Source organism: Gavia stellata, chromosome 10 (genome assembly GCF_030936135.1).
Source record: "Gavia stellata isolate bGavSte3 chromosome 10, bGavSte3.hap2, whole genome shotgun sequence".
NCBI classification, from domain to species: Eukaryota; Metazoa; Chordata; class Aves; order Gaviiformes; family Gaviidae; genus Gavia; species Gavia stellata.
The window spans coordinates 11,541,896-11,557,540 of NC_082603.1; the positions used below are offsets into that span (position 1 = coordinate 11,541,896).

Below are 15,645 nucleotides of genomic sequence, written 5' to 3' on the forward strand. Positions count from 1 at the left end.
GCTTGTTTTAGTCATTTACTAATTGTGTGGCACAACCACCTAATCTCTGGGATGTACCTTGGAGAACCGATAACATGTTTCATCGACTTCTGGGGAATCGACACAGATGATGTTGGTCAAATTGCCCTCAGTTCACTTCATTTGCTGGTCTGCAGCTCTGTGGTGATTTGTCTAGAAGACAAAGAAATAAAAGATTCTGCGTGATAGCTTAGGATAAGTTCAATAGATCAGCCAATAATTGGCCTTGACATTACCCAAGGAAAAAAATCACTAGTGTCGCTATAAAGGTCTGAGTGTTTTTGTACTAATTCTTTTCTTTGTCTCTTCAGGTAAAATACATTGTACCTCAAGTTAGCTTTGTGAATAATCTAATTTCACTCAATGTTAAACTGAGACACAATACTGTGAATAAGCCTTATATTTTCAATAATTTAAACTTCATAAATACATAGGTCTATGGTATTTTGTTTCATGCTGTTCTGGTTTGCTGTTCTTGTGAGATTATTCAGACACATAAAACAATAAAATTTGCCAGAAAATGAGCTCTAGGCTTATTTTTTAGTGCTGCAGATAACTGTTGGTAAGTTCTTTCTCCAAAAACTCAAATGTTAAAACTCTGTGCATTGGTCTTTTTCCATAGCATAGCTTTGAATTAATTTTCTGTCTTAAAGAAAAATAATCCCACTTAAATACTCAAATACAGGTCTAGGTAATAGTGTGATCTTTATTAGTACCATGCACCAATCCAGATGAAATCTGCAAAAATCCTGCAGTTTTTCAATAGGTCTGAAAATTGTTCCATTGTTAGCCTGCAATGTTCAAAGGCACCTGTGGAACTACCTAAAATACTATCCCCTGTCCCTGAAGTGCAGTGGGTTAGGTGATGGGATTCCCAAAGCCCTCTAAATTCTTGGCATTCAGGCTTGAAAATGCCAGGGCTCAAGTAACAGGTATTTAAGTTGCTTGTTAAAGCCACTTTATTATATTGGACTCATCTGAATAAGTCTAGTATCAAGTAAGCATGGTATATTGAATCTAAAATAAATCTTTTCAAATCTATACTTTTCAATGGTCTAATGATTACTTTTTGAAGAGCTTGTGATCTGCAAAATACTGTAATTATACAGCATATGCTTAAAAAGACTAGTTTGTAGTATTAACCTTCATACAGTTTCATGGAAGACATTTTGAGAATTTCGGATCAGTCTTGTTCAGCTACACCTTTTCCATTACGATTAATGGAGAAACATGCAAGTTTGAGTTCTTCAAACAGCTTTGAAGAAATCTCACATTTGTTATTTGTCTATTTTATGGACATGAAAAAAACCCTGCTCTACCCCTCAGGGAATTAAAGCACAGTGCTTTAATTACATAATGCCCATTAACGCTAATACATTTTATGCTGAAGACCTATGCTGTACCAATGCCAACTAAAACATAAGCCTCCTTCCTTTTCAAACCCTGTGCCACGTATTGCCTGGACATGTGGTCATTAAAATGAACTTGGTTGCGATGACAAGCATTAGTCAAAGATGCAAGATTTTATTTTGACTTTGAACAGCTTTTATAGGTTGAAATAATTCTAGGGTTTGATCTTCAACTAATCTTCAAAAGCATTCAAATAGGAATAGTGTTAACTGAGTGAAGGAACAGGCCACCATATATGTGAAATCAAGGGATAATGTTTTCCAATTGCTGCAGTGTTTCTATACTCTGATGTGACTTGTTTTCTCTCAAAAGATTCTTTTGTAATGTTAGTCTGAAGAATGAGTTTACTAGCTGTATAAAAGAAAGCGTGTTTGTAAGTATTCACAAATCTTGTTTCTTTTTCAATTCTCTGCTGTGTATCTCTCACCTAGTCAATAACTGCAGCCCTCTTTTCTTTTTTCAAATATAGCTCTGCTGTTAGTAGTCCTTCCAGAGTTTGACCCCAGAACTAAGTCTCCTTCTCTGCAGTATTTCTGGAAATCAGGCAATCAAATCACTCTTGAGCTATGTGTTAAAGTGCAGCAGTTCTTTCTACTTTCTATGGGTGTAGTACAGGAGGAGGTTGGGATCCACTTTATGAGAATTCGAAGGAAAAAAAAAAGTAACAGTAAGAGAATCAAACTGGTAGATGCAGACTTTTTTCACATTTCTGTAGTGAGCTAATATTTAGTATCCCTTTGTGCTAACGAAACAAAAATATGATAGTGGTTTGATCTGGTTGAGAATGGAGACCGAATGGGAATAGCTGTGCATGAGGAAGATGGCATTTTATCAGTGCAGATGAGAGGATTTTGAGGCAGCAGGAACATGAGATGAGGAGGGGCTGAGTGGTGGCTGCACAGTAAAATGCATAAAAAGAACAAAAAGCATTTAGATACTGTCTGGTTGGGAAGACTTAGAAAAAGCCTAGACTTAGTAAGCGGGAGGATAGTGGGATCAGCCAAAGGGTTGTGAAGAAATTTAATGGAAAATAAATTTAATGAAAAATAAATGTAAATGTGTAACATTCAAGGTTTGTTCTTGTGTTCCCTGTCCTTCACCCCAGATGGAATAAGGAAAATAGGGTTGTTTCTCTACACAATTTTTGTTTTCTCATATATTGTTCTTGACTATCCCAATCCCTGTATAATGATTACTGTTGATCTCCTGAAGTGGTTTTATTAGTTAGTCAAAGGATTACCAGCCTGTTCTTTCTTAAGCCTATCATCAGAGCAGCCTTCAGGAGCAGACAGAAAGGAAGAGCAAGGGCTGTGCAGCAGCACATGGGTTCAGAGTGAGAACCATGCCACATGCTCATGGCCTTGGTCTGGGTGGGCAGGGGAGGTGCCATGGTACATGGCTGGGCTGAAGGGAGGTGGAACGTGAGGGTGAGGAGTGGGTACAGAGCTGAGCTCACTGCCTGCAGTGCTCTCTGCAGGGCCAGGGGCCCCTGGGAGTCCTCTAGTAGAGAGCTCTCACAGCTGTGTTTTATTCTTGATCGCAAACCTGTCAATTCAGGGCATTGAGCACAGTTTTAGTATTTTCATTATGTAATGTGTTCTGTGTTCTGTTTACACTGCATTAGTGTTTCTGCTGAAAGACTGGAAGACTTCAGCTGAATTTGGGTGGCTCTGCCACCAGATATATAGAAGCAGCCTCACATAAAATTAAAACAGGCTATTATAAGCAGAGTTTGTTAGAATGCTACATGTTGATGAGCAGTAATTATCACAGTTGGGAGCATTTTGAAAACCTTACTGATAACTAAGCCGCCATTTTACACTGCTGCTTCCCAAATTCCCAGTCTGGTGGGAGCTCATGTTATTTTTAACAGTAGGTACTTTTGCATCTGAGTCCTAATGGATTGGAATAACACTGAAAATAACTGATAGTTTTTAATCTTATATGCTGTTGTTGCAAATATCTTTTTTTATTTTTCAATTAGTGAGAAACTTGAATTGTCCCAAATCTTCCCACCATCAGTTGCACTATCTCCCAACTTTCTGACTAGTTTTAAAGAGGAATCATGTTCTTGATTTTTCTTCTGCTCTGCTTGCCTGTGTTCACCTCGCTGCTGATCTCCTTGCTCACAGGCAGACCCATTTCAGCTCAGTGATGAGTGCCAGTCATGATAGCTTAACAAGCCAAAAGTAGTAAACTTGCTATGAAAAGCTTGAGAACTTGGAAGTGCTTAGGTGCCAGGGTTTTAAACTCACTGCAACTTTATTAATGACACCCTGGGGGAAGAATCTTTCAATAGTAAACACATTCAAACAGATTTGAGCTAAAAAAGGTGGATTTACTTGGTTTTGGTTGCATGTGTACTACAGCATTATCAAGAGATGATTTAAAGCAACATCTTGGATCGTGTTGAACTGAAGGTTCAACACGACTGAAAATGTTTTTCCAGCCTTATGGGAGCTTTCCCCCTCCCACCCCCTGTAGTACTTTGCAGTTTAAAAACTGCTGTGTGCTAAACAGCATTTGTTGAGTTCACTGAATAATCAATAATGATTTCATTTTTTCTTGAAACATTCATTCCTGCTCTGCTTTCAAAATGATACACGTGCCAGTGGGCTATTCTTCTCCCCAGTAGTTTTCTACATGAAATCTATTTTCCCTGAGAAAATGGAATCTTTGTGTCTTTGTCTCCTCGCTAGCTTTCAGGCATGTTTTGGCAGGAGCTCCGACTGTCGAGGCACTGCAGAGGAGGGGCCTTACACTCATTTGTCAGCTTTTCTTGCATCTGTAATTTTTGTCCACTCAGCAGTACTGGAGGGGCTTAGAAAAGGGGGAGAGCTTGTAGCTGTTGAAAGTCAAACTCTTGAAAATAATTGCTGGACTGTAACAGTTTGGGAAAGGTGGGGGGGGGGGGGGAAACTACAAATGTTTTGGCTAAAAACAGCTTTAGGTTTAAGGTTTTTAGCAACTCTCCATTTCATGTAATTGCATGCCTTTTCCCCATATATCTGTACAAGCAACAGTACTGTGTTTATAGACTTGTTTATTGTGTGTTGATAAACTGGCTTTTTTTAACGGTGATAAAAATTATTTCATTGGTGTTCAAGACCTGGTTGTTTCCAACAAACAGCTTAATTTAAAACATTTAAAGTCTTCTCTAACTTTAGTTCTCCACTGCAGTCTTCCTTTGCAGGCCATGTGCTTTCATCTCCTTGTATAGTGTAACCAAACAGAAATCAGTTAATTTTTTTCATTAGAAGACAGATCCCTTCATACTAGAGAAAGCATTTTTCCTCTTCAGCTTTTTATGGAATATTAGCGTTGATCTCTCCTCCTCATTTCAGTAGGCTATTTAAGCTCAGGGCTCATACTGTGAGCTGTTAATTAATCAGTGTGACAGATGAGGAAAGTATCCAACTATGAAAGAAAACCTTACTTCAGTGACTAACAATAAGGATGTGAGCCCGAGTGATTTAAAGGATTTTTTTTTTTTGTGAATGTATGATAAGGAGTCTTAAACTGAGGTAACAATGTTTTTTTTTTTCTCAGATTGTGTCTTTGCACAAACATTAAAGGGCTCATCAATATTTTGTCTTGAAAAGTCTAGACAGGAGTTAAAAGAACCTCTCCTACAGTTTGAAGAGATCTTGTTTCCCATAATTAATAACAGGAAGCAAGTAAATAAGGCTTTACTGACAAATGAAACTGCAACAGTAACATGTACCCAGAAACATTAGCTCCTAGCTGAGAAATGTAGCTGAGGTCTCTTGGTTTTAGTGTACGGGAAAAGATTGCTGTGGAAGTGCATTAGAGCTTTGCTCAAGTCTAATTCAGTTATGTGATAGCAGACTGAAAGTCCAGAAGTACTGATAATGTATTTTAATTATTGAGAGTGATTCCTGACCTTTGTTTACATCTGTGTTATAGTCCAAGAACTCTTCCCCGTCATTATTTGAAACTCTTTGAACTTAAAAGGAGATTTTCATGTTTATTTAAAAGCTACCAGAAGGCATTTCAGACATTTCCTGGAACAAACTGTATATATGTATTTTAGGAAAATAAGAAATGAAAGGAAACTTGAGGAAAAGCTTTTAATTTTCTTCCTTTTTGAAGGTTTTATTTTGCCTTCAAAGATACCTTTTCAGAAAGTAGTTGAAAACCCTTCCCTCCCCCTCCCCAATTCCTCTCATTAAAATCAGTTAAACAACAAAAGGGGAGTTAAAACCTCACCTGTTCTGTACCAGTGTAAAACCAGAGCAGTGATATTTATCTCACTGAGGTCATTTTGGTAACTCCACACTGCAATGACAAAAATTCAGTCTTGTCCTTGCTTGCCATACTTACGACTTCGGTTTTTGGGTTACATTGTGGGGGGGAGATTGAAGGGGAAGGAAAAGGAGGATGTTTTTCTGTGTGTGGTTGGGGGGGTTGTTTTCCGAGGGAGCAGCAATGACTGAATGCAATATTCAGAAGCACTGGAAAGCACATTTAACTCCATGTTTGTGCTGGACCTTAAGTCTGAGCTTGTTGAATTATGGGTTCATCTGGCATGTCGACTGTATGATATAACTGGGTAATACAGTCTGTATGTCATCTTAGTGCTGACCTTGAAAAGAGAAGAAAAGTGAATTTGTTTCACTGATTCTTAGATACACTAGACAGTAAATTCCTACTTTAGCTATTTAATTTACAGTTAACTATAGAATTCTTTTTTTTTCCTGTAGAAAGTCCAACAGCTCATCTACTAAAAATGACAAGATAGGCTGAAATAAGGCTGTTTGTAGAGCTAATGTTTTTACTTTTCTGTATGTTTTACAAGATTAACAGCCGTTGCTGTACAGGAGCATGGCGATGAATACTAAATAGTCTGTCCATAAGGCATTTTGGAAGGAATTCAGTAAATTCAAAGACGATATCCCATAACTTTGTTTATTTTTTCCACTGACTGTAGCTAATGCTATGAAAGCAATAAACTATCCCCAAAGAGAAGACACAGTATTTACAATACCTTGTCAGGTTAAAACATTTACTGGCAGATATTCTTTTATTGTTGACTGATTAAATGATATTTGAGCACATGTACCTAACTTGAAGCATAAGCTTTTTCTGTTCAACACAATGAGATTATGTATTTCCATAGTTCATGATTGGACTTCTGTTATTTTCTAAATGCATCTCCCTCCCCTGCTAAGTACTGAGTTATGTCACCTTGGATCATACATGCCAATATCCAGCAAGACTTACAGCTTTTAAATGAGACAGCTTATGGAATATGGTGCTACCTGACACAAATGCTTGGGTTCTTACTGCAAATAAATATCTCAGATGTCACTTCAAGTGATTATTATAATAGGAAAAAGTCAAAAAGACAACTGTTAAAGGTGTATTTTCAGGGTAACTATAAGGTATTATGTCAAGTTTTTTCCCTAGCTCAGACCTGCAATAACTAGTCAATTCCTGAGGGAAGCTTACTGTAGACAAGGTGCGTTTTCTTTACCGCAGGAAAAGTTATATTACACTGCAAAGCTTTGAAGAAAATTGTGGGAATCTTTCATTAATTTGGGACCTTTGAAAATCAGGTGTTTATATGCTGCACTTATAGATCTAGGGTTAGAAATTTCTCTGACTAAAAAGGAAACAATATACAAGCCTTTTTAATAAACATTTTGAGTATCTTCAATTCCACATCCCAGAGAGAATGTTCATATCAAGCATAATCTTTGTATTCAGCTTTTGATATGTTTTACATAACTAAGGAGGAATTTTTCATATTTAGGGTACTTCTAGAAAGAAAGGTGATCCATCAGTAGACAGTTTGAATTCTTTAAATTGTCAGATTATACATTACTGGTGGTGTGTGCAGCAGTACATGTAGAATGATTAAATACATATTTCAAAGAGATTAACAAGTATAGTAAATAGTGTAAAATAAGGTTCCTGATATAGACTCAGTTTAATCTAAAACATGCTAATATGAAAAACTACAGTCCTACCAGGACTAGGTATTGGTAGCAGAATTCTATTATCTTAAACATTGTAGGTACATATTTTCCAAGTGAAACTCTCTTGATAACTAGCAGTTTCCAGGATATTATCTAGGTTTCCTGTTTATTTTATGTGGTATTGGAAGTATCATCTTGTGCCTTTTTCCAAAAGGTTGAAGGCTGCTTTTATAGGGTCTTATCCAAAGCCCGCTCTGTTAAAGTCACAAGGTTCAAAGTCACTGTAGGTACCCTGGTTATACCACACCCTTTAACACAATATTTCCTTTTGTTCTCTAGGATTTTTAATTACTTTGAGCATATTTTTCTTTGTGTGTGTTTGTGATTGGACCTGATGCATTCTTTCTCCAGCATTTTTAAATATTTTTGATTGTCTAATTTACTCAAGGGGTAATGAGAAGTTTATTTCTGAATCAGCCGTAGGCTCCTTAAAAGAAACCTACTAGAAGAAAAGTGAAGGAAAATTTATTTGCATTCAACTTCAAATATTAACGTTTCTAACTACATTCTAGACTATTATTTAAGTATTCTAAGCATTTATTTCTATACTTTTTCTATAGTTCCTATATTTCTATAAGAACTGTTTTGCACATCCCTTTCATTAGCAGAAGCTGGGAGGCTGCTTATTTCTTTTAGGCAATAACCTATTTCTGCCACACAATTTAAAGAAGGCATTCCCATTCATTCTCCTTTTAAATGAAATGATGATTGTATAGGTGGAAATACTGTGAATTACAGTGAATGTGTGAAAGTAGATGCATGCAGATGGATTATGATGTAAAGAATTTGCCTGAAATGTTACTTTTACCATGACTAATATTGGATAGCTCTTGGAAAGTTCATCCTACTGTGTTCAGGAGCTCTTCAGGGTGCCAGTAAGCAGTGCAAACGAAAAAATGTTCCGGGCTACCAGCAGGCAATGAAAACTGTGGATTGCCAATAGGATATATGAGTTCAGGCATTTAATTTTCAAAGATGTTCACTTTAGAGATTCCATTAAAAAAAAAAAAAAGCTTTAAATATTTGGTTTCTTGTTTGTAAAAATACCTGCTAACTATAAAAGATTTTTAAAAATTATTTTCTGTAAAGTGGCAGACACTTATCACTGTGTTTATTTCAGCAGAAAGAGCTGGCTGATGCTGTAGAGTGGAGGAGGCTCCTGGGTCTCTGAAGACTTTCACTCTTTCATACAACCTAGAAGGGGTTAAAAAGGAGGGACAATGCCCTGGGAGCCCTCACTGTGCTCTCCCTACCATGACAGTCAGTAGTAGTGTCAAAAAAAAAAAAAAAAAAAAAAAAAAAAGAGAGAAATGCCAATACTCCAAATGCTGATTCTGGAAGGAAAGACTTTTGCTTTACATACAATTAATTAAAAACAAAAGTAAAATTTCTTGCAATACACATTTCAACCATCAGAGACTCAAACTGACATGCACCCCACTGTCAATCAGAGGAGGAAGTAATAACATCTAGTAAGGAGTTGTATCTTTTTTGGCAGCAGAGGAGTAAGGGAATACCTGCTGCTGCTATTTCTTGATGTCCTAGTTTAAGCTCAGACTTAACAAATCAATGTGTATGATGTTCTTACTCCTTTGAAGACAATTACCTGTATTTTTTTTTTGAAAAGCCAGGAGATGGGAATATGTGATGATGAAACTGGATTTTTGTTTGTTTGCTTAAATAGTCTCATAGAAGGTTTTTGTAACTACCTTGGGCTGCTTCTTTCCAGAAGCATTATTTCTCCCAGGTAACCTAAATATAATGCGACCAGTTAAATAAATGGATTTTTTTGGTTTTATAGTAAAACTGTCTCTCCTATAGGGAGACAGAATAAAGTTCAAGGATACTTTCCTCTTCCACTGCTTTTTTTCCTGAATGGGGAAGGCTGTGGTAATAGCTAAGCTTTTCTGCCGAATTCCTGTGAAACCTGGGGGTTTTCTCTGTGAGAAGTCCCCTGCAATGCCTGAGATCCAAACACACAGTTCCATGACTCAGAAAATGGCAGCCTGACATAATTTTGATAATTGTTGACGATGCTTTTCAACAAGAGTAGCATCTCTTAAGCCTTGTTTTCTAGAACACTATGATGAAGATTTCAAAGACCTGGGAAAAAGTTATTGAGTGCCCTTTGTCAACTACGTATTTGCTTAGCTCTAGTCATAAGCAGAAGCTGAGAAGACCTTTAGCTTGTCTGGTTTGTTCCAGGTATCGCCTATTTTGTAATGGCAGAATCTTCCGGCAGCAAAAGAATTATTTTAAATATAGAGCTGACTCTCATTCCTACCCCCCCCACCCCCAATCAAAGTCCAAAAGTCATCCTTCCTCTCCCCTGAATAAATTTGCAATACTTAACAATTGCAATTCTCTCTTAAAATACCTAAAATTGGATTTAGATCTGGGATGTGATAGTTCTATTATTAAAATTAACTACTTTATCTGGAGGACTGGTTAGGGCATTTTTATGTTTTATGAAATGTTTCTACTGGATATTTAATTTGAAAAGTTCACATAAGCAGCTGCACTTTTCCAAAGCTAAAAAAATAATCTTTTTACTAGACATTATGCGGTAGGTACTGTTGCACATAGGATTTCTTGCAAAAGTTCCCCACAAATTGTGCATTTAGTTCTATCTTGGGTTCTTAAATTATGCCAAGCAACTCTGAGGTACTTCTGGCCCATTACATTAAAAACTAAACTCAGTGGGAGGCCATGTTGTTACAATTGTATGAGGGTGACATAAAGTAACATGACTCAATACGTTGAATACATGTGATCAGTGAATGCTAGATTGGTAATTTATACGAAGGTCTTCACATATAGAAATGAATCACTGTATACCATTCATTGCTATTTTTTTAACTGGTGAACTGATAAATATTTCATGACCACAGGTAAGCAGAAAACTCACTTTTTCCAGCCCACAAAACTTTGAGTTCAAAACTAGTTCTGTTCTACATTAAATTTCAGTGAAATTTGGGAAGAATGAAGAGATCTGTCTAAAATGGTCGATTTGCTGCTGAATGGGAAACAGCTATTTTGAAGTCAATGTGTCTGGTTTTGACTATAAATTTCCTTTTAATCCTCAGAAATGTTTTCCAAAGGAGTTTCCTTTAAAAATGGTACAACCTCATGAATCACCATCTTCTAGCTTGACAGAGAAGCTGATATTCAAAGACTGCACTTGTGAATTAGGAGTCAGACATGAAGTGAAATCTTACGTTTTTGGTGAGAAGTGGCACTTGATCCTTGAGGCAAACAAATTCACTTCAACCTGCATGACACATCACATCACATTACTAACAAGTGCACTGGCAAGGCCGTAAGATGAAATGCCACTTTCTGTTAAGTTAAAAGTAGGACATATTTTTTCAATTTCTGAAAGTTCTATCACTTCATATAGTTGCTTTTGCAAATGAAAAATGGCAAGTCCTGTACAGAAGTGGTTTATGAATTACAGAAAAGCTGCTTATGCTGTGTGGCACAAGAAGATGCCAAGCATTTCATGAGAGAATGCAGCACAGTCATGCTGAGGTTAGACCCCACAAAATTTAGTTATGCTAAGTGTCTCTTTCTTAACTAGAGAGGAGTATGAATAAAATACAATTATGGTTATATTTTCATTTTAGCAGGATCAACAAATACGGTAACCTTGTAGATGGTCAAGATACCTTACAGTACCTGGACAGAAAATGCAGATAGAGAGAACATATGGGGTTTTTTAGTTTTGTTAATGTCATATGTTTTCATCAGCATCCTGATCTAGATTACTACTGCTAAGTTTTGAGGGTGATATACAACTGTGTGTATGATATACCATATAGAATTGTCTAGATTTCTTTACTACTGTATAGCAGTGCCCAAAATAGTCTCAATTTGTCTTTGTTTTCTAGTAGAATGAATAAAAGGAAATAATCTTAATATACCTTCCCACAGCCTACCAGTCGGGGAATAAGCAAAGAGGAGTTTCTCATATTACATCATTCTGAGTCTGGAACAGGAGCCCAGATGAACCTGGGTCTTTTGCTGGCTTCACTAGTAACTTGCTCTTTCCTTCCCCAAGAAAGGGAATAGAAATGTTTCAATCCATACTAATAGGTTTTGTTTATTAGATATTTTAATGAAATTCTGGTGTCTTTGTTGGAATTGGGTTCTACATATGGCTAAAAGCAACTAGAAGGCTTACCCATAGAGGTAATGGAATGAATGAAGACAATTTTGTTCTTTGTTCTATAGTTTTATAAATTGCCTTGTTATAAATTTGTTGTTGTTGTTTTAATAGCTTTGATACAATTTTATTTTCAAGAGTTTGAATCGGTAGAAGAAGAAAAACAAAATAAGAAGAAATATGATGTAGTGAGGAATGTAACTCTAGCTCACAAAAGCTTTCGTTTATAGTAATAAAGACTGGAGTTGTAATTAGTTTTTTGGAGTGTTTTTCACTCCAGCTGCACTAGACAATACTATGACTTGTAGTTAATACATACAGACATGTCTACTTATTTTCCTTTGCATTGCAGCACATGTACTTCCCTAATTGGCAGCTTGCCATTTATATTGTGGAAAACAAGATTGTGTTAGCAAGAGGGAGAGACTGAGATTTCAAACGTCTGCAGTGCACAAATATCTTAGTTGCATTAATGAAGGGAGAAGAGATTTAAGTTTGAATTTAGTTATTTGGATCATAACGCAGTTAGAGCCTCCATAAGGCTAGCCATGAGTTACAAATAATCAAAGTCCAAGTGAAAACTCAGACTGCCCTTGCAAGGCTTCATATTAGGACCACCTGTTAGTTTCAGTTCTGGTGGTAGCTCTATGTAGATATCCAGCAAGAGTAGATACATTCAATAAAGCCACTTAATGCTGAAACATAAATCAAACTGCTGAGATACTCCTCCCCCCCCCCCATGCAGAATAGATTAGTGAAGGCGTTCTACTTTTTATGAAGCTAAACATCATAGGTAGGAGCAAGATGATTGAATACAATGTTCTAGAAAATAAATACTCCTTTACTCCATTCAAGAACTAAAAAATTACCATTAATATCTCACACTTTCTCACAAATCAAAGAACAACTGATGTAGTAACAAGAGTTGTATCAGGCACTGTATTTCTGCCCTCTTAAATGGATGTATTGCTAAACTTCTTGAGGATCATTTGACACCAAGTTTGTGTTGTCTAGCTACGCCAGCATGGTATAACTTGCAGTAAAGCATTTGAATGAATTCTATTTGGAAATTCTTGCTACATCTTCAAATTTCTCTTGCTACATCTTAAGTGAAACTCATCACAAGTAGAACCAACTGTAACTCTAGGTCTTGTTTGAGAAGTCACGCATATCCGTTATAAAAAGTCAAGTTGTGCAAAATGCTTTTATGGAACCAAGAAGGTTTAATCAACTGCCTAAATTCTAGAAGACAGGATTTTCTTTAGTTGTTCTTTTTAAGCAAGGATCTTGTATGCTTTTCATGTCTTAAGGCCAGAGAAATCTAAAATCTTAAAAGTGCTTTCAGGCGGACTCAGCTTAGGACTTCAGTTTCCTGAAGTTCCTTTTGTCAGTGTCCCTTTTTGTTTAGTGCATGCAAGTGCTTGTAGCAATTCAGGTGTTACAGATGATGGAGGGAGGTACCTAACATTTTCTATGTTAATAATTACAGACAGAAAGTATTGTGTATTTTGGAGACTCTGTGCCTGCCAACATAAGGGACTGAATTAATAGGTTTTGAGTACTCAAACAATGCCTTTCTAGACAGAGTACTGGAATTAGACTAATAGACTCTGAAGAATTTCTGACACGGGCTGTCTGCTATAGCTTGCATAAACCTGTGCTGAATGAGTACTGAACCAGAATTACTTGAAAAGAGTTGATAGAAGTATTGTCAAATTAAACAATTGTCTTAGTTCTGTAAAACCAAGATCGTCATCAATGAACATAGTCACTAGTATATTAATGACTTAATCGTTACATATTATAGGAACGGTGGGACACTATATTAAAAAGAGCAAAGTGCGATCATCTCTATTCCAATCTTGCATTTTATACTTCTTACCATGAATTAGGGAGTTCAGTAGCTTTCCTGCTGTAATCAGCTAGAGGTGACACTGCTGAATCCTTATAATCCACTGGTTTAACAATCTATATGATCTTCATAGGTTTAAATAAAATCTCCAACTGACACAGCAAAGTTGGGTTGAAGGTTAGCTATGAACTTATCCAGTTCCTCCCACAAGGAACTAATTTGCTTCCATAAAGTAAACTGGAGCATGTTTCTTCCTCCTTTGCCCCTTCTGTTTCCAAATACAGTAGTCCCGGTCCTCTAGATAGGTTTTGTCAACTGAAACAACGCAGCGGGATAAACAAATTTTCCAGACAATGCGAGGTGATCTTTTAAACATCATCAGTAGTCTCTTAAATACTTTTGATTTAGGTGTTGGTGTGAAAATCCTGATGTCATGCGATCCACTTTACTTTTCTTGCCCGCTTTTTATCTAACCTCACCCTGTGAGCTGGCTGGTAATTATGGTGACACTAAAGAAAGGATACATTTCAACAGAGTTCAGTAAAAGTTGGATGGTGTAATTTAATCTCCTTTTTCAGCTTCCTCAGAATTCTCTTTGTCTTTTCTCATCAGCCAAATCTATAATGTCTTGTTACACAGCTCTGATTCTGGCTTCACAGTTTTGAGAATAAACTAGTCCCTCTTCCTGGTCCAGTTCCAGGGATTTCTGATGAGAAATCAAATCTTTTAGAATCTTATCTCTAAAAATAAAATGTGAGTTGAGATTCAGCAATCTGATTTAAAAATGACATGATCACACACATTGTGTAAATTTTAAAGCATGTTTGCCCTGATCCATTCCGCTAAAAAGATGTTTCTCTCCCAAATATCTGTATTTACTTCCCCATCTTCTTGCCCTAGCAGGTAAAATCCATTCACTTTCCCAAGTGCTCAAATGAAGCAATCTAATTTTATGAGGCGGCTAAAAGGACTGCTGGCAAATACTTAAATACCTGCTTACATTTGAAGTTTCTATGATTCTCTTTCAGTCTGAAATCAGTTCTATTAACTTTTCATAACAAGCCACTTATTGAAGATTTGCTTCTATTAGGGATCCTTTAATAAATACAGAAAACACCTGTTAAGATCAGTGTTACAGGACAATGGGTCAATCATCTTTATGAAGAAATAAATGCAAAAGGTGTTTGATTAAGAAATGTTATTAACTGAAATTTTAATTTTTATTCAAGAGGAGAGAGAAATGAGATGTTCTTTCAGCATCACTAAAACAGATTAGTGCTGGTCTGTTGAAGAAAACGCTCACTGTTTTGAAGAGAGACTCTGTAGATGTTGTTAACCTCAGTGAAAGGTAGAGCTACCAGCTCTGGAAGGCAAAGGTGCCTAACTTCCATTTGCCTCATAGCAAACTTCTGTGTTTGTTTTTAAGTAATCTGGAAGTAATTTGAGGATCAAAATAATAAGTATTCTCAAGAAAAAGTCTGTCTTAATGTTGCTTTTCACTGCCATATTTAGGAAATGTGTTCTTGATTTATCAAGTTAGGTATTATGATAGGAAGGAATGGGAATGGCACTGTATGAGGGAGACGTTGTCTGCCTGTCGTTCTTAGAATAAGATAAAATGTGAGACTTTTCTGAGGCTATGGGAAATAAGTTTTCAGTATGTGAAATGTTTTGGCTTTTAACGAAAAGGTTGAGCTCTACAGTGCCACCATCTTTTAAAGATTAAATCCACATGGCACTATATGGAATACAATATCCATTGTTCATACTTCTTGAATGACTTGGAATCATGTGTTAACATGATGAAACCAGATGGGATGTTCAAACACTAAACTCCATTCAGTGCTAGCCAGATGTCTTTCCTGGAGAATGGGGGAGGGATCCTCCAAATAGCAATTTCAGAAAAGATATTAACTGTCAAATTTTGAGCAATTGAACTGTCAAATTTTGAGGAATTGATTCAAGTGATAAATATGCTCTACTGGTTATTCAGTAATTGCTTATCTGCTTTCAGGTGAGCTTAACCTGATCTCATCTTAGCTCCTGGCTTCAGATGTGGATGTATCATCTGATCCAAAAAATGTTTATTTTTTTACCCCCAACTTAAATGAGTAAGTAAAACTAATTTGGCAAGTACACTGGGAGATACAGGGTTTGTTTCTGTGGCTCAAATAGCATCTTAAAAAAAAAAAAAAAAT

At 36.5% G+C, this 15,645-nt stretch overlaps 1 long non-coding RNA gene across 1 annotated transcript in view; it reads right to left on the reverse strand.

Annotated features, from left to right (window-relative positions):
- LOC132317631 (uncharacterized) overlaps nucleotides 1-15,645 on the reverse strand; it is a 63,354-nt gene that overhangs the window by 34,106 nt on the left and 13,603 nt on the right. Inside the window, exon 2 of the long non-coding RNA XR_009484125.1 lies at nucleotides 58-171. This is a non-coding gene — a long non-coding RNA (uncharacterized LOC132317631). The remainder of the gene's footprint in view (nucleotides 1-57; nucleotides 172-15,645) is intronic.